Source organism: Lactuca sativa, chromosome 2 (genome assembly GCF_002870075.4).
Source record: "Lactuca sativa cultivar Salinas chromosome 2, Lsat_Salinas_v11, whole genome shotgun sequence".
Lineage (NCBI taxonomy): Eukaryota > Viridiplantae > Streptophyta > Magnoliopsida > Asterales > Asteraceae > Lactuca > Lactuca sativa.
In genome coordinates this window covers 47,878,087-47,892,855 of record NC_056624.2, presented here as the reverse complement: position 1 = coordinate 47,892,855, position 14,769 = coordinate 47,878,087, and positions in this window count along the sequence as shown.

The following is a 14,769-nucleotide window of genomic DNA, read 5'->3' as shown; positions in this document are numbered from 1 at the left end:
ACGAAGGTGACGGTTGGGTGCTCGGTGTCAAGTAAAGACTTGGACACACTTAGTGACCTATTTAACATATGATAACATATGTTCACATACAATTAGTACATTTAATACTAATTAAACAAGTATACGCACTCTAAGGAGTGGAAAACACTTTGGTTAAGTGTTTGGGGTGTCCCGAGTAACATTTAAGGGTGTGAATGGATTAGGAATGGAGTTTACTCTCCAAGAGTAAACTCTCCATATGGTGTTTATGGCCCTGGGACAACTCCCCATGAGTTCACAGCCGTAAACTCATGGTGAGGGGTTTCTAGGATGTTTAAACGCTTTATCTTGATAGTGGAATTTTGCTATGTCCAAATCTAAAAGGTATGAATGGATTTAAGGCTTTTAAAGGGACTAAATGGGAGTTTACGGCCTATAAACCACCCTTATGGGAGTTCACGGCCGTGAACTCCTACCCTCTTGATTTTATTGAAGTTTTAGCCCTTGATTCAATTCTAGTGATTTATAATGAAGGTATAAGGCCATTTGGGGAATTTAAACCACCATTTGACATGGTTTGGAGGTGTTTACGGCCTAGGCATGTGCTTGGGCCGTAAACTCCTTTTTACCCCTCATTTCTTAATGTTTAATTACTCCAAACCCAAAATAACAAGTCCCTATTTTATGTCTTAAGCCTAAGGGTGGTTTGGGAGTGTTTGGAACTTGATTTTACAAGTTTAGAGGATGTTTACGGCCTAAGCATGTGCTTGGGCCGTAAACCCTCTTTTATGTCCCAAAATTGATTGTTTTATGGTTCAAACACTCCTAGGCTAAATCCCCAATTGGTTTCTAAGCTTCAAGGGACAAATTTGGGTCATTTTGGCCTCTTTTTAGGGGTTTACGACCTAACGAGGTTCTTAGGCCGTAAACTCCTCTTCGACAGCTTATATGGTCGAATTTTGAGCTATAATCACAAGCCATGATGTTTAGAACAGGTTAGGGTAAGGAGACTTACATTTTGGAGGCAGAAATTCGCGGTTTTGAGTCAAAAACGAGCTTTATGAGAGAGAGTATAGAGAGAGTGTGTAAAAGGGGTGGAATGAAGTTCATTCCCCCTTATATATGGGTTGGTGTTAGAGCTCAGTGGAATTCTACCCGATACTTCCGTTACACGGGGCTTTTGGTCGCACCCGATTTAGTGGTCGTAATAAAATTTAACTTTTTCCAAATTAATATGGAAATGTAAAGTAAGTGTCTTTATTTCTTTTATCACGACGTTAACGACATATAATATAAATAAATAAAACATTTATTTATTTGGCGACCTCTAATTAACGGAACTTTTATAAAATGGAATATTCTGTTAACGGTAACGGGGTAATGTAACGGAATAAACTTTGGGTTGTCACAAGCACCTACTTGGCGAGTCAGCTCTCTGACTCATCGAATCCATTCATTAAATCCACACTGGCAACTCATACCTATTCGGCGATTCGGACTCACGACTCGTCGATTCACTCTATAAGTCTCAACGTTAAACACACATTAAAGTATCCGAAAGTCCGGATGTTACAATTCTCCCCCACTTGACTTGGATTTCGCCCACAAAATCGCTTCTCAACGTCATATAGATCGAACCCAACAAACCGAAAAGTACCACAGAAAGGATCTCATACCACACAACTAACTTCCTCCATAGACACCTGGAACCCAGCAGGAACTCCCAAACCCGGAAGAGGACATACCCTTCTGCCGCTATGATACCCCTTCTGACTCACCAGAATCTGAAAACTCTAGTGACCTGTCTCACTGCCTGTCCGCCATCTGAAGCTATCATCATGTTATTCACTCCTCGAATAACGAACCCTGAAAACTCATTGTCCCTCTGATTCAATCGTAGCGACTGATTGAAACAAATCAAAGCCTAAATACTCGCCACCGATCACTCGTACCAAACGTATTAAGCGCTCCATATCATACTCCAAGGAGCGAAAGGCTCACATTAAATCAGAGACCCATCCACTGTACTACAATAGAAATCCCATTTAAACAAAGAACTCTCAACACCCTACCCTCAAACACAAGAAAATGATCGTGCTTGCTTAGAGGCTTCCTCTAAAATCTAACAATCATAAGCCTCAGCTCCCTCCTATATATCCCTTTCAACACTGAGCACCCATTCAACTCTCGACCCCACAGTTGAACCTCCAAAGGTTACCCATAGCATGCCCCAAAATGTATCACTGACTTCCTTCTCACAACAACTATCTCGGCCCATTGTGACACACAAGTCACGAGTTCGCTTTACCCCAAGCAAATACTACAATCCCAACTGAAATCATCTAACACCCGACCTCTGTCGTCTACTACTCATTAGTTCCATGCATCTCACGGTCTTTCCCATAAAAACGAAATGACCCACTCAAGTCTAAGACATCATATGACACACAAAACCCTCAAAATGAAACCCATCTTTGAATCTGAAATCTCATTCGCCTACTCAATATACCACCAAAGCCAAACTCAAACTCGAGAGTCTAGTACGACACTGAATTGAAACCACTCATCCCAATGAAGCACTCAAATCATGACCAGTGACCCGCGACCCACGTATACATCACTTCTCCAATTCCTTTCGATTGTGATAACCACAACTTAATTCAGAATATAAAAATTCCCAACACATATGGAGACCCCGGTCTCGCCCCTGGTCCAACCACCAGGTTCCCGAAACTCAAAGAATAAGGCTACCCAAGCCTAAAAACTCTTATGCGTCATGCTCTGAATAGCGAATAATACGCTCCCCGTAGGCCTATGATACTCTCTTACTGACTCATGAATAATACGGTTCCCCGTAGTATCACAACACTTCCTCGCAGACTGGTGAACACTATGGCTCCCCGCAGTATCACAACACTCTCTTGCAGACTGGTGAACACTACGACTCCCCGTAGTATCACAACACTTCCTCGCAGACTGATGAACATTACGTCTCCCTGCAGTATCACAACACTTCCTCGCAGACTAGTGAACACTACGACTCCACGTAGTATCACAACACTCTCTCTCACTGACTCACCATGGGCTCACTCCATGGTTTTCCCCTGATAAGCGGAAGTGATTACTCCTACGCGGATCCACTCACCCTCTTATCCCCCATAATCTCCTCCTTGAGTCAACGCCCCACTGATTTCACTATTTAATACTCTACGGATCAACACAGATAGGTACACACACTCACCCAGGTTAAGCATCACCACTCCTGACGGCAACCGTCATGACCAACCCTTTTTCTCACTGCAATTCACATTCTTGGATAATCCCATTTGATGACAGTTAGTTGAAGGGCTGCTGCTGGAACCATATTCACTTGATACTTCACTTGCCATCTCATAACTCAAGTCTCAAAATAATCCGAAATTCAGGGCATTCTACTCGGATACCTCAATACATCATCACAGAACCTCACGATGGCTTGCCTCAACCACTGATCTCCTACTTACGACATCATAATAAGATACAACAATGCATCCTTTCAGAATCTCATAACTGATCTTCCTCTCACACAACTCGTAACTTCAAAATATTCCGACTCTCAATTGAAACACAGAGGAATCGTCAATGACTCAGAATACGTTCACGACCATCTGAAACTCCCTCCTCTATTGCTTAAAACCCATGCACGAATACACATATCGACCCTGAAGTTGGTTTCCCAATCAACTTCTACCCTTCCCAGAGTGCTTATAACAAGCCATACATTAAACCAAAAATTCTCAACCGCCGAAACTAACCTTACGAGCCACCCACCTTGAATTTACCATTACAACCTCGAAGAATTCCTAACCACCACAAGGTCTTTGACCAACGGTCACCTGCCGTGGAGACACTCATGCTTTCCTGAACACGTACAACATGCATTATCTCCTTCTGCACCTTGCCTCGACCATCAATAACCTTGGTCTCATGCATCCGTACCGTAGGTCACTATATCCAGCCCTCTAACCGCTCTTGAACAAATCTCTGATACTCTAAATAAAATACCCGGTTCTCCCCCACTCAGGGCTCGAATCATCACCATTTGACACACCAACAATCTATTCCATAGACTGTTCAACCAGGTACATCACACTTACTCTTGGAAAGTACGACATAACACTCGATGATCTTCCCGATAGAGACCAAGCAACTCCAAACATCCCAAATCTCAGATAAAATCCTCGAAAAACTTCATAACGTGTCATCCAAAATCTCACACTGATACACTACCGCACATCTCAACTATCCCGTAGTAGGCATGACTCATAGTCTGAAAATAATGAACTAGCACACTCCTCAACTTCGACTCCCCAACCAACGTCCTATCATGAGAATTATCATGAGAACTATTGGAAAGTATGACATAACACTCGATGATCTTCCCGATACAGACCAAGAAACTCCAAACATCCCGAATCTCAGATAAAATCCTCAAAAAACTTCATAACGTGTCATCCAAAATCTCACACTGATACACTACTGCACATCTCAACTGTCCCGTAGTAGCCATGACTCATAGTCTGAAAATAATGAACTAGCACACTCCTCAACTTCGACCCCCCAACCAACGTCCTATCATGAGAATTATCATGAGAGCAGAGACCTCACCCCCACACTCGATATCCATCATAGAAAATGAGAGCCACCACCCCCAAAATACTCCTCTTGATCACCCGACACTGCTGCCAACATATGCCCTGCTATACTCAAATAGGGTATATCCTTGTCCTTGACCATCTCAGTCCCCAATGATGACCCTCTCATTCTATAATATTACATTGCAGAAGACATAATGCCTATATACTCTGGTGAAAGATCGCAACCAATGCTAGCCCACAGGGTTTACCTCCAAGCTTGGAAAACGGAAGCTCAATATCTCTTCTGCTTCTCATAGGAAATGAAAATAGCACAACTCTGGCCACAGAAAGTGACATCTCCACTATCGGCCGATTACTCAACTCAGACCCTAGTCCTCCATAAAGCACCATCTCTACTCATCCCTGAGTCTTGCGACTCCAACTGACATCTCACCAAAAATCTCTCGGAATCTAACTCGATTTCCCTCTCAAGGTATGCTCCGTTGAAACTTGTTCAATATGGTCCTCTAGCCCCACACTCTATCACATATGATCTCAGTCTAATCAATCACAACGACATAACTGGTAAAACCAGAAGCGCTAACAGCCACGAGTCATGGTACTCGAACCATGTTATCTCCTCTCAATCTGCTATAAATCATGGTACCCGAACCATGTAAACACCCCTCGATCTGCTATGAATCATGGTACCCGAACCATGTTAACTCCTCTCAGTCTGCTATAAATCATGGTACCCGAACCATGTTATCTCCTCTCAATCTGCTACTTAGAACCTCTGGAATTCTCCTTGTTTCAAGTATGGGTCCTCTACTTTTAGTAGTACGGGCACATACTACCTGCCACATCTACCCTTACTTTCCACACAGATTGTCCCAGATTTCCTAAGTAGCTGCTCAACTTTCTCGATCACCAATCTCACTAAACGCGCTTACCTCCAGTGCATACACTTCCCTAAACAACGTACTCATAAGACTCAAATTACTCACTAGGCTCCCCTAGGTCCTCACACTTCTTTACCATCAACTGCTGAAGAACTCCTTATAATGCCAGCCATATACCTCCTGAATATCATCATATTCATTCGGTAGCTGAGTCCCATCATCAAGAGTCCTACAAAGCACAAAGAAAGCAGCATTCAAGCATCGAATAACCTTCATCGATACTAACACACCACTCGAGCATACAACTCCACTAGCTCTACTTACAACTCAAAGGCACCACTGAACTCAGGCTGTCTCACCTCTCATGGTATCTAATTACTCTTCTCAATAGGCTCCTCAAATTCTCATCTAGGTATCTCTCCCAGATTATCTCTCGACTAGAACTCCCTCACTAAATGACTCTTGCTAAATACTCTTACTCAACACATACTCAAGGCACATAAAAGATAGAAACAATCCCTAGGTTAAGGCATCACAAATCAGGCATTTCTAGCCCTAAGCATGAATTACCTGGCCTATCCCCTAGCATGCATAATGATATCTCATAACATCTCATCAATATTTCTTAAAGTAAACAATTTTTGGTACTTTAGGAAATCATCGTTCGGGTCTGGCTGATTGTACACACTGCTCCTTTTCTTTGTTCTCTTTGAAACTCTTACTCGTTTTAGAGAAAATCTTTTCTTTTGAAATTTTTTCTCAAATCCTCAGTTTGAGTCCATACATACCCAAAGGTGCATCTGAATCCCTCAACCCAAGGCTCTGATACCAACTTGTCACACCGAAAATTTTCAAAACAAAATTTTCATTTAAAATCACATAATTCTCATAACATATTTCAAAAAAATCTTATTTATTAAATATACAATTTGCAACTCCATAATTGTTTGGTAAAAATCCAGGATCCTCAAAAAACATAACTCTTTAACTGGTGTGTACAATCAAGTCGGTGCCTTCCCGCGATCCTGAGAAAACCTAAAACACATAACACGATAAGCATGAAGCTTAGTGAGTTCCCCAAAATACCACACAGATAGCTCATTAACCACTCGAGGCTATATCACTGTAAGACCCTCCGGTCCATGTGTCTCAGTGGGACCCTCTAGTCCCACGGTTCGTTGGACCCACTAATCCGGTGTGTAAAGCTCCGCATAGCATAAATCACAAAGATATAATGCACAACATGGTTCACAAAACATAAGGCAGGATAACATGATACTCAATGTAAGAACATAAGACCCTCTGGTCACACATAAGCACCACTCTAGGTAAAGTATAGTGAGAAGACTCACCTTGCAAGCAGCAATCAATTATCCTCGAACTCGAATCTCGAACTAGCCATTGCCTAACACATAGGGTAAATATATCTAATTAATACTCAATTCTCGACTCTAAGTAACAAATGTTACTCTACTCTCTCCAACTCTCAAATTGGGTAAAAGACCATTTTACCCCTCCATGGTCTCCAATACTCATGTTGAACAAAGCCTCAAGTCAATAGAAATCAAACTCGAGTCAACAGTCCATGTTTGAGCCGACTAGTCCAATGCACTCTTGTGACTCGTCGAGTCCCCTCGTTTCCTCAGAAGTCTCAAGAAAGTCGAGCTCAACTCATCGATTTGACCCCCAACTCGCCAAGTTATCGCACAATCAAACCCATCGGGACAAACCCTCACCGAATCGTCAAGTTAGGCAATGGACTCGGCGAGTACCTTCGATCAGATTCCTCATTCAGAAGATTTAAGGTAGATCTATCACTCCAAACACTAGATCTACCATCATAAGGGTCGATTGTCACATAAAGATGCAAGCTTTACGTTCGAACATTGCATATAAGGCTCATAATGGCAATACATGCTCCAATAAGGCACCAAAACACAATAACTCTTTAAGTGACTAAATAAAGCTTGAGCCTTTGGACCCTCTGGACCTCACAAGGTCCAGATCTGAAGTCTAGACCTAGCAAGGGACTTCATGTACTCATATCTCAACCAAAAAGGTGATAGAAATCCCTATTCATCAAAACATCAGATCTAATCACCACAAGGAGAAAATTGGGAACTTTTTACCTTCTCCAGAAGCTCTTGGACGAAATAACACTGATCCATTGGCCCCCTTCTTGTTCCTTGATGACTCCTTCTTTCCTCTTCAAAAGAAATGTACCAAAAGACCCTAAAATTAGCTCCTTTCACACTCTCTAGCTCAAAAGGACGTTAGGGTTTACTCTTAGTGAAGGTAAGCCGCAAATGAGGCTATAATTTCCCTTATATAGGCCCCAACCCCCGGTATATTAGGGTTTCTCTGCCCAACACCTACTTGGCGAGTTTGACTCGTCGAATCTACTCATTAAATCCACACTGGCAACTCGTCCCTACTCGGCGAGTCGGACTGACGACTCGTCGATTCACACTATAAGTCTCAAGGTTAAACACACATTAAGGTATCCAATAGTCCAGATGTTGCATCACCAGTAGTGAAGATTAAATCTGACACAACTGGCATTTTTGCTAGGAAATTCTATTCTCAAGGAACCATCATCTATTGTAAGACTTGTACTCTAAGTGAATACTACACTCTATGCTCGTTCAAATACATCTCATATCTTTAACTAAGGGTTGGAAACTCTAGAAATCCCGGTTCAAGTTCCTTATGGACTAGGACTCTCTTATTGGACCCAATTCATAAATTTCTAAGATTTTGAGGCATTTGGGTCTAAATGATTCATCCTAACCCTAATGGGCCTTGTTGGTCCATAAATGACTTAATTAACCTTAATGGGCCATAAATCCATTCCTTTTTACCATGTTGGGCCGTGAATCAACTTAAGAGCCTAATGGGCCGAAAAATTATTATTTGGGCTTCATGATTTTGAGCCAAGACAAGTAATGGCCCAAATTAACCCACATCCTACCTCCTAGCCCAAATCTCGGCCCGCACATATAAAAAAAGATGGATAAGGATTAAACACATGCTTGACAACACATGTTTAACCCTTATGTATCAAATATAAATCTCATGTTTCTATGAGAGTATTACCCCACAAACAACAAAGTCTAGTCCTTTTCTCTCTTTTATTCTAACTCTCGGCCAATCCCCTCCCCTCACCCCACTCATTTTCATGTTTCAACTCCTTCCAAAACCTCTCAAGAACTCCTTCACTACTCTCTAAATTTTTAAGACTATAGGGTGTTTCAAGGGAAATTCTTCATCAAGAACTCATTTATTTTGGTAAGATCTTACAAACCCAAGTGTGTTACTTAATCTTTGAACACCTTTACTCCCCTTATACTCTTTTTTTCGTAAATAATGTTCTTAGAACATCTTAGAGGTCAAGATCTATTCAAGGAAAGCTTGCTAGAGCCGAATCTTTTCCATTTCTTCTTCAAACCGAGAACAAACAACTCAAGGTGAGCTTCATACCCCTCTTTTTTCAGTTTTCATATGTTTTATGGGGGAGAATACAAGAAAATGTGTAGATCTATGTGTATATGTATGCTATGTGTGAATTTATGCATGTATGTGTGTGATTTTATGTGTTTTTGTGACAAATATATAACCAAAAGGGGTGTTAATTCGAGATCTATGACATGAGAAAGGAAAAAAAACATAATCTAAGTTATTTTACACTAAACAAGTCAAGAAAAATAACTTATAAGGTTAGGAGGAATATATTCTAACATAAAACCCATTTTAGGGCTTAAATTGTCAAAAATACAAAACATGGGTTAAAAACTGTCAAGTCACGGTTTCTTGATGGTCAAAAAGGTTAAAACAGTTTCTATAATCATTTTTCTGAATATTAGAATTTTCAGAGGACTTGAAATGCAAAAATTTAGCTTCATGGGCTAAATATGGGCTTTTCGGCCTAATAAACCCATGATTGCGAAATTTTGAAGTTTTAAGGGGCTGAATTGTAACATTCTGCAAAACAGGGGATAAGAAGTGAAATAAAACTATTTCAAAGGTCAAAAATGCTTTTCAATTCCAAAGAGGATCAAAAATGTAAACTTTTTAGATTTTGGGCCAAAACTGTAAAAGTTGCGAAAAATGGGGTTTTAACCAAGAAATACCATTATGGAAGGGCTAAAGCTGTTAACAAAATAAATTTTGGGTTAATGTCTTTTCAACAAGTTTATGATACAAAAGTGTCAAGAAAATGTTTTAAGAACTAAAAATGAAATTCTTTTATATAAATGACTAAAAGTGTCATTTTTATAAAAGAAAGGTAGTGAAAAGGTCAAATTCTACTTTTAAACAAATTAATTCATTAAGGCAAAATACAAGATACCTGACTGACGACAAAACAGAAAACGAATACACCTTCAATACCAAAAATCGTTATAAACAAATTGATTCGGTCTCGAATCAATACATAACAACAATCATCAAATCAAAACACTTAAATAGATACGTGATGACTACAATGAGTAAATCTACAAACTTTGGGCTTATGAGTTTCCAATCATGCTTGTTGGGCCTTGCAAGCCCACCAACATGATCTTTGCGTCCAAAGGGATACCGCTTAAATGTCATTGGGCCTTCAATGACCCAATATTTTATAAAAGGATTTTCAATAGCTTTTATGTGCTAGTGGGCCAAAGTGTCCCATTACAAAAGCTAGTAAGGTCACAGTAATCAAGTGCGAGTTGGACCATCGTGTCTTTCGCATCCACGACAGCCTAAGGTACTTACGATAGTAGTGGGACATAATGCCCCCTTCTCTTTGTTTGCTAAGGCTTACGGGATTTGAAAGTAGACGAAATTAGGACAATATACAATGTGGATTAATCAATATTCATTCATTAAGACAATACAAAAATCAGTAATCACGAATACATTTCAACATCGGAAAACATCGGGTTTTCCTAGGAATTCAATACTACTCGCTCGAAATTTTATAACTATAATACAAAATACCCTTCATATATATATATATATATATATATATATATATATATATATATATATATATATATATATATATATATATATATGTTTCTGAAATCATTCATTCATCAACTTATGGATCTTCACACTTTGATAAACAAAAGTCTTTTCAGAAAATATCGGATTTTCTGGGTTTTACAAACTACACAAATCATTTTATCACAACATTGCTTATGAGCTCACCAACATTTCATATGTTGACGTTTTTACAAAATAACTCATATTCTCTGGTAACAGGTAAGCGGAAGAGTAATATGAAGTAATGTTAGGATGTTATGTTTGTTGGATTAGTGTCTAAGTCCATAACTATTTTGGTATGTACTTGACCCGATGGTGCATGGTCCTTGTGGCTTGCCTTCACCAAATCAACTTGATAGGATGAATTATGGAGAGAAAGGATTAAATATGATTTATTAATATATTATGAGAATAATATATTAAAGGAGAAATCATATTGTTTAATTAATATTAGTCAAGAATTAATAAGAATTAATTTTGTGACTAAAAGAGATTAATTAAAATTTAGGGACTGGAATTGTAATTATAAGATAATTGCAATTTGGGCTATGGATTGCCTTATATTAAGGAGTGGACGAATTCTATGGGAAAAAACCATTAGAAATCGTCCAAGGCCTTTAAGGAAAGGAGTCCATGGGTTGCTTAGGGCTTAAGCATCCAAATTAGGGTTTCCTTGTTAGATAACCCTAATAGCCTCACTATATATAGAACCCTTATGCCCCAAAAACGTGATGAACTTATTTTCTTGGGTTTCCACACGTTTTGGGCAGCCTCCTTCTCTTCTCTTCTTCATCCTCATGCTCTTGGTGTTTGTGAACCATTAGAGGAGTGACATTTGTGACTCTAAGCTTTCTAAAGTCATTACAAGGAGGATTTGAGATTGTTATTGCTACATAACAATCAAGGTATGATCTAAACCCTAATTTTATGTTATATTGATCATCATATGCTAGATCTAGGGTTTATAGTCTTGGATAAATTGCATGTACAATAGAGAAACCTAGATCCAAGCATTAGGGTTTGTATGAGCACATAGGATGTTCTTATAGCCAAAACCCATCAGTGGTATCAGAGCCTTGATTGGTTTCTATTGTATTGATGCCTTGTATGTTTGTTCAAGTTGAAAAAATTCGATTTTTGTGAAACTGCCTGATGAACTCGGCGAGTCCCATAATGGACTCGGCGAGTCCATTGGGGTACTCGGTGAGTCCCAGCGTCAAAAAGAGCAAATATAGGGATTTTTTGTTGTTTATCTTTGAGATACTTGCCTTTATCATATTAGATCAATATAAATCCGATTTTATGATATATATGAGTATATTCTTGATCTAATTGAAGATATTTATCAATTAATAAAATATTTATTTCCTTATATGATAATTCATTAATTATTTTGATTAAATTGGTAAATTGTTTTGCAAGAAATTATTAAATAAATCAAATATGGATAATTATGTGATTAAATGTTAATTTAGATTATTTGTTATTTGATCCCCTAGTGTTTTGAAAGGTTTCAAAACTTGCCCTCAACTTTTGGAATTTAAATTTTGATTAAAAGTTTAATTTTGATGTATATTTAAATTCTAAACCCTAATGTTTTGAAATGTTTCAAAAACTTGCCCTCAAATTTTGGAATTTAAAAGTTGATTAAAAGTTTAATTTAGGAATGTTAAATTTTAAAACCCTAATATTGTTTTGGAAAGTTCAAATCACACCCTTATGGTTTTATTAATAAAAGAGGTTTAATAAATCCATAAAGTTTTGGTTTACAATTTAATTGAATTAAAAGTATAATTGTTAAATTTGACCACCTAGTATTTTAAAAGTGTAAAATACACCCTATACTATATATAACATTAAAAGTCTAACATTATATATATGTATGAGTAAAAGTCAGTCTTACCGTTAGTAGGCCTCATTCACGAAGTTGGTCTATAAGGGGTGTTTAAAGAAATTGCCTATAACACTACTAGAAAAACAGCCTTTTACGACGCTCATTGCGTGTCCTAAAAGGCTCAGACGACGTGCAAATGCGCGTCAAGGAAGGCCCTGTCATAAAGAGAGACGACGCGCTTTTGCGCGTCGTCTATAGACGACGCGCATTTACGACACGCATTTATGACGCGCAATTACGACGCGCGTTTACGACACACAATGCGTATCAAGGAAGGCCCTGTCATAAAGGAAGACGACACGCATTCACGTGTCGTAACCTTACGACGGGCGTGTTAATGACACGCAATGCGTATCAAGAAAGCCCCTGTCAAGAAAGGCCATGTCATAAATGAAGATGACACACATTTTTGCGTATCGTAAATTTAAATGTTTAAAAAAAATTAATTTATATATTTATTAATTTTTAAATTAAATTTGCATTTAATTTCTCATAATATAAATAAAATACCATATACAAAAAATACAATCCATTGTATAATATAAAATAAAATTTCATACTCAAAAAATAAAATAAATTGCACAAATTATAATGTCATACAAAGAATCATTCAAATGTTAAACAAAAATAATACATTGCTAACATGGGTTATACATTCCTATAAAACTAACAAAGAAAAACACAACACCTCTCCCACAATCACAACATCATTTATAGAAAAAGGGTTGTCAATTACTTTCATTAAGACTTTCATTCAATCAAAAAAATATTAAATAAAAGGGTGAAAAAAATAACTTACTTTTGATAAGTTGATCTCCCTTAGAGCAAATACAGCTAATTCAAAATTGTAAATGCAGTGACATATTTAAAATTGTAGCGAGTACTTATGTGGGTGATAATCAACATTAAAATTGTAAATGCAGTGACATATTTAATATACAAATTATAAATTCGAAAGTCATTTCCATTATGTCTCCAAGTTTGTGTATTCATTTTATATAAATTATAAATTCAAAATCTCTCATAAATGATAAGATTTATGTATTACATAAAAATCAGGTCAACCTTAATGTTAGAATTATAGAAAGGTGAGTAGCACGGTTATGTAAGTACCATAGTATAATAGAATGTGCAAATCCAAATGTCTATTTCTGAATATAATTTACATTGTCAACCTGTAATAATGTAAAATAATAGATTCAATGGAAGATATTTTGCCCTCGATTGTAATAACAATAGTAAGGGCAAAATGGTCATTTTTTGCAGTCATGTTATGTCTGTTCATCAATGGAAATAAATAGTACTAAGAACTAACCTGGTTAATCCATACATCAACAAGACATAATCCAAACACATTTTATATAAATTTTATTTAATATAAATTTTATAAAGTATAATACAACAAACAAAAACAAATACCTGTATAGTACTATTGATCAGTTGTGGCCCATCAGAAGGAGAACACTGTCAATACCAACAACTCTAACCATCAATGCAATGTTCATTTTTTAATACTTGTTATTAAATACAAACACATTGAATTAAAATATACCTAAATTAAAACATCAAGGACAGGTAGTATCGAAATCATTTAGAAGAAAGATCGAAAACCTTCAGATATTTTATGCACTTAAATTAACTATGATTCAAACCTCTGTGATAGGGGTATCCAAAAAAAAAGATACTCGGTCCAAAACACATAATATAATATTGTTTTGTGAAATTTGAGATTTAAAGCAACTAAGATTTAAAATGAAAATGATTAAAAGCTAGTAAGATTTATAATGAAAATGATAATAAAAATCAAAGAAAAATTAAACCAGCAGCCAATTAGAAGATGCATGGACCATTGTATTTGGAACCCAACGGATCTACATAAACAAAACTACAATTTTCTTATTTCTGGAACATAATATCAGACACCATAATAATTTTAGGAAGTAATAAAAAAGAAAGACTATATATGGAACAGAGGATACAACTTGCTTTGCATTAGTAACTACATCTAAAACACTTTTCTAATCGTCCTTTTCAAATATGGTTTTCCTGAGAAATTCAAAAAGTTTAAATTTTTTTAAAACAAATATATTAGTTATCAGATACTATTACTTACCAATCAGTCTGAAAATTTTCTTTCCTCAATCTCATCAAAGTAGCAACACTTAGCCTCGGTATTATATCATTATGTTTATCAAAAAACAAGAATTGAAATTGATACCAATAAAAATAATATATAAATATATAAATATATAAATCAACCTGCATACAAACGGTTGTGACAAAATCAGAGCAGCTATCAGCAAGATCTCTAGAAACACAAGGTGGTGTTCCATATCCAACAGCTGTAACAATG